We start from the raw sequence: 13,560 nt of genomic DNA on the forward strand, positions 1-13,560 counted from the left end.
CCAGAAATTCAATTATTGCCATGAATAATAACATATAAAATATATCATATACTATGAGTTTGTGATCCTGTGTACATGCTGGAATCCTCTATTTGTCTGAATGTTGCCCATACCACCAAACCAACATTAAATATCATATTTCTTTGCGAATAAATTGCTGACTGTCTGCTTCTTTGACACATGTGCTGGCTCTACAGGTACCAGGTACTTCAGCCTAAATAAATGCAAAAATAAATAAATACATTTACAAGTTAATAAATAAATAAATAAATAAATAAAAGGGAAAATTAAATAGAAGAGTAAAGAGATAGGGGAATTAATACAAAGATAAATAAATAAAAAAGCAAATTAAAACAGATTTTATCAATTAATTAATGCCTACATTTATTTTTAATATTATTTTTGGCACATTTAATGGCATATTTATTTATTTATCGAGTCATTTATTTATTTATTTTATTTTGGCAGGTTCCATCCTGCACTAGAAAAGTGCAGCTTCAGTGCAAATCACTCTACAAAACCAAGAATTTTAGCTAATTACGATGGAAAAGAGCAGACATACCATTTAGACGACTGGCTGCTTCCATCTGGAGCTATCTCTCCTCTATAGTATCATCACCACTTTGAGCTCATTCACACATAAATACAGACAGCTCTGACATCTACGCATCAGCCTTTAAAAGATAACGCAGCCCAAGCAGGCTGGATGTAATTTCCTGTCGAGACATATCAAACACGAGGCGATACTAGAAATGCCAGCTTGTCAGGAATGAGATGCTGATGGACAATCTGTGTTTTCAAAAAAATGCTCTCTATGGAAATGAAAACAACAGGACGAAGAGGAGGGAGGCGGGGGAGAGAGGGGAGAGAGGGGACATTCAAGTTGCTTGGTCCAATGTAATCTTGTGCCTGTCCCAGTTTGGTGCCGCGCTCAGGGGGAGACATCTTTAAACAGAATTAGTCCATGTAGGTCAGGGAGTGAGGAATATTAATCAACCATGTAAGCAGAGGCAGAGGATTGCCTTGCTAGACCACAGAGAACCCCGCACTGTTTCACCAGAATAACAATCACCTTTTTCATCCCCCCGACAAGGATAGAAATATATTAAAACCTGTGGTAAATTTAGAGGAATCTGATCCTGTACATGTAGGAATACAAAGACGCAAACACAGAAAGTAGGATTACTTTCAATGTCAAGAGACAGAACCATTACAGATCATGTGGTTTAGAAAAATAACAGAGACTTGCACATCTTACAGCATTGCACAATAAAATATCATCTGGCAGCCATTCCTGTAGCACAGATTAAATCTCATCCCTGAACAGATCCTATTTTCATAAATACAAGATGCCTTTACGTCATTTCTGTCCCTTCCACATGAAATCATCTGGTTGGGCTGGAGAGAGAGAGAGAGAGAGAGAGAGAGAGAGCATACCCATCTAATAAAGCAGAAATTATATAAAAACAGTCCTTAAAATAAGCAGCTTGACTCTCTCAGAAGGCCTTGCATTGGCTTGAGTTGTGCCAAGTCTGATCAGAAATAACTAGTAGCGGAAATGTGGAAAATAGTCTTTGGGTTATTTCCCAAAAAAAGTACTGTTCGCTAATATAGGCCAACATATCGGTCCGGCCAATTTACTGGTCCAGCTATGGGAAAACGTACTTTCTTCACCAACATTTACAACTGTCCAAAGGCAAAACTAAATGATAGCTGCAAACAGGAGTTTAAAGGATAAGGCTGGTGTTATTTTATATATTTCTATATATCTCTCTTATCAACACGGGAGTGGGCAAATGTATATATTTATTATTGTAAATCAATTAACAACACAAAACAATGACAGATATTGTCCAGAAACCCTCACAGGTACTGCATTTAGCATAAAAGAATATGCTCAAATCATAACATGGCAAACTGCAGCCCAACAGGCAACAACAGCTGTCAGTGTGTCAGTGTGCTGACTTGACTATGACTTGCCCCAAACTGCATGTGATTATCATAAAGTGGGCATGTCTGTAAAGGGGAGACTCGTGGGTACCCATAGAACCCATTTACATTCACATATCTGGAGGTCAGAGGTCAAGGGACCCCTTTGAAAATGGCCATGACAGTTTTTCCTCACCAAAATTTAGCATAAATTTGGAGCGTTATTACTCGACAAGTTACAATGACATGGTTGGTACCAATGGATTCTTTAGGTTTTCTAGTTTCATATGATGCCAGTATCTAGCTTTAAAACTTCACTCTAGCTTTAGAGCCCGCTACAACCTCCCAAAGATTGATTGCCAACAACCATTTATCTGATCCATCAGAATAACATGTGGACAGGAATGCCGATGAGCACGATGGAAAAGGTCCTGTGGTGTCAAGGAGACTGTGTGCTGGTGACCTCGGAGTGTTCAACGGCTGCTCGGCTTTTTATACCGACTATTGGCTCATAACGAAACAATCCCAGCCACGGAGACGGAGAGAGAACAGAGACAGAGCTCCACTACAGAGCTGAAAAAGTGTGTGACGCACACAGCCGGGTGGAATAATATGTCTGTTTGTGTGTGTGTGTGTGAGAGATACCTCTTGCATAACAGAAAAAGGGAGAAAAGATGTGAGGCTGTCAGCATATTTAGACTAAAGATCAGCCTTGTTGTACGCATTAAAGGATTTGACATCACAAGGAAGCAAAGAGTGCAAAGGTCACAGCGGAAGATTCTTGTGACCTGAAAATGACCTTTTAAGAAAAGAAGTGCACGGGGGGAAAAAAGTGGCGAGCTGGCAGACATAATCATCATCTCTACATGATCGGTGCTGTCAGTATAGGACGGATATGATTCACCTCCACGTCTCAGCCTGGGATATCGACAGCTATCTGCAATCTGACTACCGGTATCAGGACACATCATCAGGCTGTAGTGTGATGTGACCTCAATGTATTAGCATCTGTCACCCTAACGGAGCCTTCCTACACACATGCACGGCGCGAAAAACACCCCGAAAGAGTGAGATTATTCAACAACACACAGGAACATAAACAGACTACATTCATCCCAGATCAAGAGCAGGTACATTTCAACACAAACAGAAGCATGGAGGCAACTGGGAGGGAGCGCAAGGGAGGTGAATGAAGGACCTACCTCGTGCAGCTCGGGTAGCAGAAAGCACCATTACATTCACACAACACAGCCTCCGAGAGAGGACGACAGAGAGAGACAGAGAGACAGAGAGAGAGAGAGAGAGAGAGAGAGAGACATAGAGATGACATCACCATATTTTTCTTCCTCCTCCTCTGAAATGTAGGCTAGTGCTGCAGGGCTGCCGGTGTCGGCGGCAGAGCAGCAGTGAGAGCTCTCTCTGTGCGTGTGTGTGCAATGACGAGAGGAGCGAGCTTTTCCTATAAGCATTCCCTGCTGGAGGTGACCTCGATGTACTATAGTCTACAACCCCCGATAGGGTCCTCAAACACTCACACGCAGACAGTATTAAAACACTTGAAATAAGCAAGAGATTGATATCATTCCTATTAGAAAAATCTCATTTGTTTAATCGTGGTGATGTGCTTCTATGAAAGCAGTTACTGAAGCCATGTGGTGACACTGACCCACTACTGACTGAGGTAAACAATACCCTCTAAGCAAGACTACGGCTGGGACGATACTCCTATCTCCCGATTCGATACCATCAAGATACTTAGGTACCGATTCGATATGTATTGTGATTTTTGATTACAATTTATTGCAATTTTTGTTAACTTTTTTAAAACTAGACCATGGGAAAAGTTGAATCATACACTTCTAGGGACACATAATCAGCTGTGCTGCTCATCCCACAAATGCATGATCCTTACAAGTTGGATTGTGAAGGTAAATAAACAGGCTTTCCAACGATGTAAAATACAATGCCAATTAGTATTGTAACAAAGAGAAATAATCGACCAAACACAAATTTCAAAACTTTCTTTTGCGAGTTTATGTTTTTCTACTGTCCCCGTCCACAGCACTGTATTGCTTTGCTCCGGTGTCGGTACTCCTATCTGTTTTTTGATGGTGGGGGTGCGCCAACCGTCATCTACTGTAGGTAATACACTGACTATTGATAAGTACCTTGGACAAACCCACTTCAAAACACCCAAACTACCTCTGCTAACCAATTTCCTTGGGGAAACCCTGAACACAGGTACTACCTTTCCACCCCCCTAGGAGGGAATCAAGCCTGTGACCTTCCTCAAGGACACTCAATTTAAGGTTATCTTTTGTAATGTATTTTTTAAACCCCTGTACTGGGGGAAAAAATGGTTAAGCATCACGACTTTCATTTTGAAAACATAAAACACGCTGAGCTCTCAGGGTTGTCCAACATGAATAATAGTTGCACCCTGTTTTAGAATAGAGAGACAGAGAAGACAAGCTGTGAAAAAATGGGAATGTAACAACCCACTGGGAGTGTTACTAAAACATCAAGAGCACTGGGAACTTGTTCAGTCACTACAATACTTTCCTGCATTTCTGATCAAACCTCCCTTTGAGATATTATTTTTCTTTTGTTTACTACATGTTTATTGCCTTTGGTCCTGCAGGAAAATATTTTAAGCCACTTCAACTAAAAAAAAAACCTTCAAAACATGTTGCCCAAGGCTGATAAGCAGAGTAATACAGCAAAAGAAAATGCTTTCTCCCGAGGCCTTTGTTTCCATCGTGTTCACAGAACACATATTGCTGATCCTTTCATAAAGCTGTAACAGTGGATTGCAGTCATTCAACTTCAATGTCTCACGTAAAAACATGGTTCACTGGTAATCATTTTGCAACACCTGTCAAATGTTTTATCCAGGATGTTTGTATGGTAGATATTCTGTGATCCTTGGTACAATGCTAGGTGTGGTAAAAGGCAACACCTACTGTACAGTCCCAGTCAAGCCTTAAAGGTCACATATTATACTCCATTTAAACTAGTTATTATAGGTCTCAGACACCTCCAAACCATGTCTCTGAAGAGAGACGAGTGGAGAGATAGCAGCTAGAATAAAGTTTATAAACCACTTTAAAGTTTATAAACCAGAAACTTCACCCAGCGCACGTTACCGGAGGAATCTGATCAGAAATCGGCGACACATGATCAACATCTGCGGTCCAGATTCCAGGTTTTCCTGACGGTTTCTCTCAGGTAAATAATACTATTTATATCTCTGTTAGTTAGCTCAGTGTTTACCTCATGCATCAACTCTGTAAACCGTAAACATACACTCTGTTTTACGTCTGTCTTTACAGATCCATCTGTGAGAAATGACCGACAGAATCATCCCAGAGGAGAGCAGACAGCTGTGGGCAGATGGCTCTGTTTACATGGAGATACAGAGCTAACCCGGTAGCATGTAGCTAACCCGTTAGCATGTAGCTACATGCTAACGGGTTAGCTACATGCTACCGCTATGACACGGTGTGTAAACATCCATCAGGGTGGAAAATAGAAGATGTGAAACAGTAGTCAGTTCATTATTTCTGCTAAAAGATAAATGTATGGAAGATCAGAGTAATGGTATATTATTTACAGTAGTAGCTGTCTCTGTGTTACCATGACTACAGACCACCGGAGCTTAGCTTACCATAGTTTACCAGAGCTGAAGACTTTCTCCTGTACCATGTTAACATAACTAACTAACAGGTGAGATGATTACAAATGCTGTGAATAATTAATATTGTCATCTGTCTACTCAAATAAAGTTTGACTGTGAAACAGAAATGTGTTGTGTTGCTTACAAGTCACTATTTACTACCTGTAATCTGCTACATGCATGACATCAAATATATATAATATATAAATATCATCTGTTTAAACAGTGTAATTACATAAAGCCTTTGTGAAAGAACATGTTATATTTAGATGATGGGAGTACATGAAGCCTGTTCTGCTGGTTCTTGCAGACTAACTGTAGGGAGCTAGTTTGCTCAAGTTAGGTTGAGGAGGAGAGACAGTGACGCGCTGTGGGCTGGGGTCAGCTACTGAAGGTTCTCTCTGGTTCGACCAGGAAACCCTCACGTGACTTGCATTCCCTAATGACGTCAGGATACAAGGAAAAAAGCGATTTTTTTTTCTGCACCCATTTCCGGACAAACGGAGGAGGAGAAAAAGAGAGAGGATGGTCTTTTATGATACTATGGTGGCCTGTAGACACACTGGGGACAGATATTGATGTTTAAAAGACATGGAAAAGTGCATTTTGCATAATAGGTGACCTTTAATGAGTCAACTCCTGGGCTCAGACACAAAGGATTTTCGAGGTGGATTGGATGTGGTGTCTGGTGCTGGTAATATAATGTAATAAAGCTATGCAGCGAATCAAGATTCCTCCGTGAGGGTAAGGCCCGGTCTGATTCATATTGCTATGAGTGGTTAGCAAAGAAGACTCAGGTCTCATAATGATTAAACCAAAGGGCTAAGGAACAGACTGTTTTTGGATGGATGCTTTATTCTTCCCGACAAGCTAGCATGACATGGTTGGTACCGATGGATCCTTAGATTTCATACGAGCCCGGTACATTGAAAAAAAAAGTTCTTTGGATTTACTAGATTTTAATGTGGACATTGGTCCCACATGATCAGAATGTGGCCAACTGACATAATTTTCTTCTTTTTCTCAATCAATTATTGCTTGTCAAACCAAAATGTTTAATTCACATTAGACTGTTTAAAAGAATCATGTTGATTCAACACATTATTTTCCAGTTACAATAATACCAATTTATTGTGTAATGTTAAAGTAATTTCATCATGTAACTCCAACTTGATTTGTTAATGCTGATATTACTCAAAGGTATTGTGTAACTTTAAAACAATTCCATAATGTTCCTGGTACCTGAGTTAGGTCTGTAAATCTAACTTGATTTGTTAATGCTGATATTACTCAAAGGTATTGTGTAACTTTAAAACAATTCCATTATGTTCCTGGTACCCGAGTTAGGTTTGTAAATCTAACTTGATTTGTTAAAGTTAACTCTATCCAAACGTACTGTAGACATCGGTGCCATGTTCCGATTAAGTGAGTGCAAATACAAAATCATAAATGTAAAAAAGCTGATTTGCATTGACAAGAAAAGGCAGAGTCAGAGTTTTGTACCAAATTTTGCTATATTGTGCCCAGCATCAACAGCAGTGGATTCAAACACAAATACATAATGCAAACCACACAACTGTTTGTGGTTCCACTGAACAGTGGATTCACAATAGAATTTTTTTTAATTCTGCATAGAGTGCAATGAATTCGCAATACATATAATGTAGCCTTGCATTAACCGTTTTCACAGTTTATCAATAGGAGCATATACATACTTCAAACGTATCTTCAGAGCGGATTAAGAACAGCAAATACAGTTATAAACCCAGTGTAAACTTGTCACAGTAGATTTAAAAGTGCAAATACAAAATATTGTCAACTGTTACCACAAACAGATAATTTTCAAGAGCAAATACAAAACTAGAATAACACTATCTCACAAGTAAAGTAAACATGGTACAAAGTGAATAAGGCAAAATTAGAGGTGGTGCTTTGTTAAAAAATGTACTCCCAAGGTTAACCCTGCGTAAACCATTTTTCACAGTGCGGACAACAGTATTTTCAAAGTGGATTTACAAATAAAAAAACAAACAAATATCAACCTTGCGAAAAAAAGGTTTTCTCTGAGGAATAAACACAGATATGTAAACCTTGTACAAGCTATTGTCAAAGAGGATTCAAAGTAACAAATTAAAAACAGCTGCTGTATTTTTATGGTTACAAACCCTCTTTAAACTGTTTTCATAATTGATTCATAAAAGAAAATAGTGTCAACTTACAACAAAAGAAAATTAAAAAGCAGTCCAAATGGTATAGCAATACCCAAGATGCTTTTGAGGACAATTCAAATGTCCTTTGGTTTTTAGTTTTTTTGCTGGCAGTGCAGTGTCTCTGCACTCAATTACACCGATTTCAATTTTTCAATTCAATCACTTTCTATCAACGCGAGAGAAACTTGTATATTCAACATTTCCCATAAACAACTGAAGTCTACATGATTAAACCATGTTTACACAAGGAATATGAATGAATTGTGTAACATATACTAACCTGCTATTTCCCTTTTTTTCAGTGTATATAACCTCCGAAAGACAGAATAGTGGCTGTTAGATTTTTAAGAGGTAAATTGAAAAAAATGGATAGTGTTTTGGAGAATCAATACAGTATCACAATACATAACATTGCGATACTCAGGTGTATTGATATTTTCTTACTCCCCTACATCGGACAGCATACATGCCGTCACTGTTTTAGACTACGTTTTGATAAGAATTAGGGGTGGAGAAAACATCGATACAGTGTAGTATCATGATATTTTGCGTGGCAATATTGTATTGATACTCGGAAGTCAAGTATCAATCTTTTATTTTAACAATCAGCCACTATTTTACAGAGGTTTAAATGATCGGTTTCAGTCAGCTAGACATACAAAGCTAGAGAGATGATACTTTAAATATATAGTATAGTGTATTCTGAGCCTAAAGCTGCTTCTGCTTGAGTTTAACACATTATCCGTAGCTTTGAAAGCAGCAGATCTCTCTGTGATACAGGAGGAAGCTGCAGCTCAGGTGGGCGGTAATAAGGTTCTCCTTCCTCCGAAGCTATGCTGTGGGGGCCGGACGAGGGTGGACACTGAAGTTAATGGACTTGGACACTCATAAAAGGGCTTGATGCTCCCACGCTCCTTTATCAAATAACAAATCCTGCTCAGCAATGGACCTGGTGCAACGCTGACATACTAAACCAGGTGCATATTAAAGGAATGTTTGTTGAGTTTTCTTTGATGTATGGGAGCCAAGGGTAGTTGATCTTCTCAAATTAATAATTGGAATAAAAACAGCTGTTTTCACTGGTAAGCCTCGGCTTACTCTCTCTCTCGGGTGGTAATAGAAGGCTGTTGAACTACACGCTTAAGGAAAGTGGGCTAAAATGTAACCTGATTTGTGTTGCTGCTGTTGGATAAATCCACACTGACAAGAAGTGCGAGGCGACTATCTCACTTCGAACGCATCTGGCGTTTGTCAGAGCAAATGCATCCAATCAGCCAAACCACAGCCAGTGGCCTGAGTGGCCCAGCTGGGAAGATTACGCCGCGCTGATGCACCGGCCTTGGCATTTCAATAACTTCATGAGCAACGCAGCGTTTGTTATGGCTCCTAATAGTGTGACAGTGTGGAGGCAGAGAGAGACGAGGCTTCCTGACAGGTGAATATTTGCTCGGTGAAGGGACTGAAATTGAGGGGGTTTGCTTTATTGTTTCATAATGTGGCCGGCTGACTGGAACTGTTATTAAGGACTATAAAAGCATACCTTACTTCATAAGGCGTTTAGCTTATACCCTCTACTGGTACATTATGTATCAGCTGAGATTAGCACTAACCACATTTTGTCCTACCAATATTACCCACATTATCTGATTTCTCATGCATGTGCAAACACATAAAACAATAAAAACGCAAATGAAAGCTACTGTGGAAACAAGACGACTTCATCTCTGTAAAAACAGGTGTATATGTACATGTGGATGTGCAGTATTCTGTCCCACAACTCAAAGACAGATTTATCCAATTCCATGCATGCACCTAATTTACTTAACGTATTGTAGGAAAGACTTATTTATATAAATACCACCGACTCATATTGCTTTGTGCAGACAAGGCCATGTAAAATGGTGAGTATCCAAAGAAACCGCCTCGCTCCTTGCAACAAGTTACAATACAATGCTTGTATTCCTAAAAGTAGATTCTGCATTCAAATTTAGATCTGCGTTTGTCTATCAGAGCAGTAAGCAGGCAAGAAAGGCTGCGTCAGAATGGAAACTCCATTTGGCTAGCAAATGAGGCGGTCGCTCTCGTTACCCTGGATTGCTAGCCTCACCTCAGCACAAGTTTGGCATGGAAAAGTCTGGGATTGCCCTCATTTACATGCAAATTAGCAGAGGATGGAAAACATGGAAATGCAGAATGTGAGTGGCAGAACCTACGGTGGCACAAGCATACAAAAATAAACTGCGTGGTAGGGGTGGGGGAAAAAATCGATTCACCTATGTAACGCAATTTTATTTTTTTACAATTTTGAAATCGATTTTTTGATGCCAGAATCGATACATTTGCTTCATTTGAGTCTATGCAGAGGTAGAAGGAAGTTACCGCTTTTATTGTTGTAGTGTGAATAACGTGATCTCATATCTGTTCTGTATCCGTCACTCAAAACAAACAGTAGCTGGCCAGCCGGCCGTAGCGAGCAGAAACCGGCAGATACGATACACATCCAGTAAAGTATGGAAACACTTTGGGTTTCACACATTGACAGGAAAAGCAGAGCTAGACATCACGGCTAAAGCTGCATGCTAACTCCGAGAACGGAGCTGACGGGAGAGCTAGAGACCACCTTGGAGAAGTTATAGGAAGTAGACATGTGTGACTACGTCCGGTTTTCAAAATAAGGTGTTAACAAAGGGAACTGTATATACAAAATACATCTATGGAAATAAGATTGATTGGATTATATTCACCAGAAGTATAAAACATTACACATCCCTTATAAACTAAAAAGAAAATACCACTAATTTGTGAGGGAGCTAAAAAAAAGAATAAATAATGCCTGACAATGATCCTGATATATTTGACTTCAGGACATCTCTGACTACATACATGCTGAAAATCAAACATTTGAATGTATTAATTTAAGTATTCTCCAAAGTAAAAGTCCCTAGAAATGTATGATTCAACTTTTTCCCATGGTCTAGTGTTAAAAAAGTTAACATAAATCGCAATAAATCGTAATATTGAATCACGAATCGCGATATATATCAAATCAGCACCCAAGTATCATGATAGTATCGAATCGAGAGATTGAGAGAGATCGGGAGACTGGTGTTTTAATCACTGGCTCAAATCACGTGAGGTCAATTACAAGTTTGCTTGATTCTTCTTATTAAGACTGTTATATTATTATAGTATACTATTATACTATTAAACCTAATTTAGGATCCGCATAAATACACAAAGCATGCAATGGGAGTGGATAACATGACAGGCTGGTATCAGATATCTGATAACAGACCAGGATGATCTGCCGGATGCATCAGTTGTCTGACACAATTAGGACCAATTCGTAGTCTCCTGTTTCTGTTTCTGGCTTCTGTCAGTCAGGTGAAAGTGGTAACAGAGCACCGGGGCTGAGGAAGCTGCAGACATGCAACACTGCAGCAGGATCATATGTTTGAGGATGATGATGATGCAGAGGGGGTATGAAGGGTATTATGTATACAGCAAAGGGAGGTCAGGTAAAAATAACATTTACAGCACTGCTCTTGAAACATACCTATACCAACATACATATGATGGGTTGAAGCGGAGCACAAATATAAATCACTTTAAAAAGCTATACAAAAAATATATTTTTGGGAGGTATATGGTTGAGGAAGAGTCGTGATAAGGGTTGTGTTAAGGGTTGGTTTATATCTATTTTTTTAACTCTGGATGGATATGTGGGTTGTAAATAAACTTGGGATGCTAATCATATATGCATCTTGTTTTTTGCACTATCCCCTTTACTGCTGTACACTGCAAATGTCCCCACTGCGGGACTCATAAAGGAATATCTTATCTTATCTTATCTTATCTTATATGTAGACAGCAAGGGGAGGTCAAAAAAAACATTTTGAGGATGATGATAAGATAAAAACAAAATGCATCAGCTAACACAGTAAAAAAAGAGCTAAACAAAGTGTAACAAAATATGAACCATTTAAATAAAAGGAAGTATACAGCAACATATAAGTAGACAGCAAGAGGAGGTAGGGTAAAAAGAACATTTTCAGCACTGCTCCTGAAACATACCACAGAACAGCCAAATCTCCCAGTAGCAGTACGGTAGCAGGAAGTTAAAACATGCCCTCACCACTCACCACTTTGAAGAAGATGTATCAGCTAACACAGTAAAAAAAGAGCTAAACAAAGTGTAACAAAATATGAACCATTTAAATAGAAGGAAGTATAACAATAGGAGCAGTGTGCAGTATTTGCAGTAGGAGCAAAGATTAACTCAGTCAATACTTTATGTTATTTGCAAAGAGAAATGAAAATTAAAATCCTACTATTCTGATTGCAATAAAAAATATTTTACTCAGATTTGGCGATATGTTTTTTACTTTATTTAGCTCTTTTTTTACTGTGTTAGCTGATGCATCTTGTTTTTTGCACTATCCCCTTTACTGCTGTACACTGCACATTTCCCCACTGCAGGACTAATAAAGGAATATCTTATCTTATCTTATATGTAGACAGCAAGGGGAGGTCAGGTAAAATGAACATTTCCAGCACTGCTCTTGAAACATACCACAGAACACCACAGAACAAATCTCCCAGAAACAGCAATATGAATCATTTAAATAGAAGGAAGTATAAAAATAGGAGCAGTATATACAGCATGACAATAAACAGACTATTAACAAAATTGCACAAGTGGAAAATGATATTGCACAGTGAGAATGACTGAATAATGCAGAGAGGGGGGGTAATATGTAGACAAATATGTATTATATATGTAGTAAAAAGAACATTTTCAGCACTGCTCTTGAAACATACCACAGAACAAATCTCCCAGATACAGTATGGTAGCAGGACATTAAAACATGCCCTCACCACTTTGCTGCATACAGTATGACACCACGTCCTGACTGCAAACAACCTACATGTTCACACTAAAATGACTATTCCTAATAAACATATTCACACATGGAGGTATAAGTAGTAGTAAGAGATCCATATGGAGATGGAGAAGCTGTTAAACCTCCAATCCAGCCATCCTTTACCCGGTTTATTACATAATTATACTGCAGAGTCAGACCTGTCATCTACACACAGCTAATTACATGAAGCTAGTTAGCTGCGGCTAATCAACACCAGCAGTTTGAAGATAAAACAGCGTTTATTCTATGTTTTATGTTATTTTAATGTTCTTACCGTTGTCGGGAGTTCTCCCGGTTCGTTGTCTGAGTAGTTAACGGAGGATAAACCGGCTGGTTGTTGATATTCAGGGCGTTTTGTTCCGTCTGCTAGCCGCTAGATGCTAAGCTAACTAACGTCTTTTTAACGGTTATTCACTGATTCTTCTCTACTTCCGGTGGTGATGTGTGACGTCCTCCTCAGCCCAGTGACGTCATACGGGTCCAATGTTAAAGTTTAGACTGTTAGATATTATCTCTCCACAGTTTACTGGTGATGTTCAGCAACAACTTGTGATCCACTAGCCCGCCTACTCGTTTCTGTCATGGGTTGGAGGGTTGGAGGGTTGGTAGAGTGGACAAAAGGTCAAGTCAACCAGAATGCACTCTACTTCCGGTTAAAAATTTCAAAGTAAAACACACATAAAACAAATATTTTAAAGCAGTATCTTTCTGTTCATGCAATAACTGTATTTTAGTCATAATATTGTGCTTTTTCATTGTTATTTAATTGATTGTTGCACACGGGCAATATTTGCACTATCTGTTTGTACTATGTTTATTT

General features: G+C 39.0%; 1 protein-coding gene across 4 annotated transcripts in view; it reads right to left on the minus strand.

The window, feature by feature from the left end:
• osbpl8 (oxysterol binding protein-like 8) overlaps window positions 1-13,335 on the minus strand; it is an 87,617-nt gene extending 74,282 nt beyond the window's left edge. For 3 of the 4 annotated variants that reach the window (XM_074626276.1, XM_074626274.1, XM_074626281.1), the window contains exon 1: window positions 13,015-13,335. The gene's annotated coding sequence lies outside the window, so the exon portion shown is untranslated. Of the gene's footprint in view, window positions 1-3,131; window positions 3,237-13,014 lie in introns of those variants that run through there. The other variant, XM_074626275.1, reaches the window with a different exon arrangement.
• Window positions 13,336-13,560: the final 225 nt, after the last annotated feature.

The sequence above is a fragment of the Sebastes fasciatus genome, chromosome 23, assembly GCF_043250625.1.
Source record: "Sebastes fasciatus isolate fSebFas1 chromosome 23, fSebFas1.pri, whole genome shotgun sequence".
NCBI lineage: Eukaryota > Metazoa > Chordata > Actinopteri > Perciformes > Sebastidae > Sebastes > Sebastes fasciatus.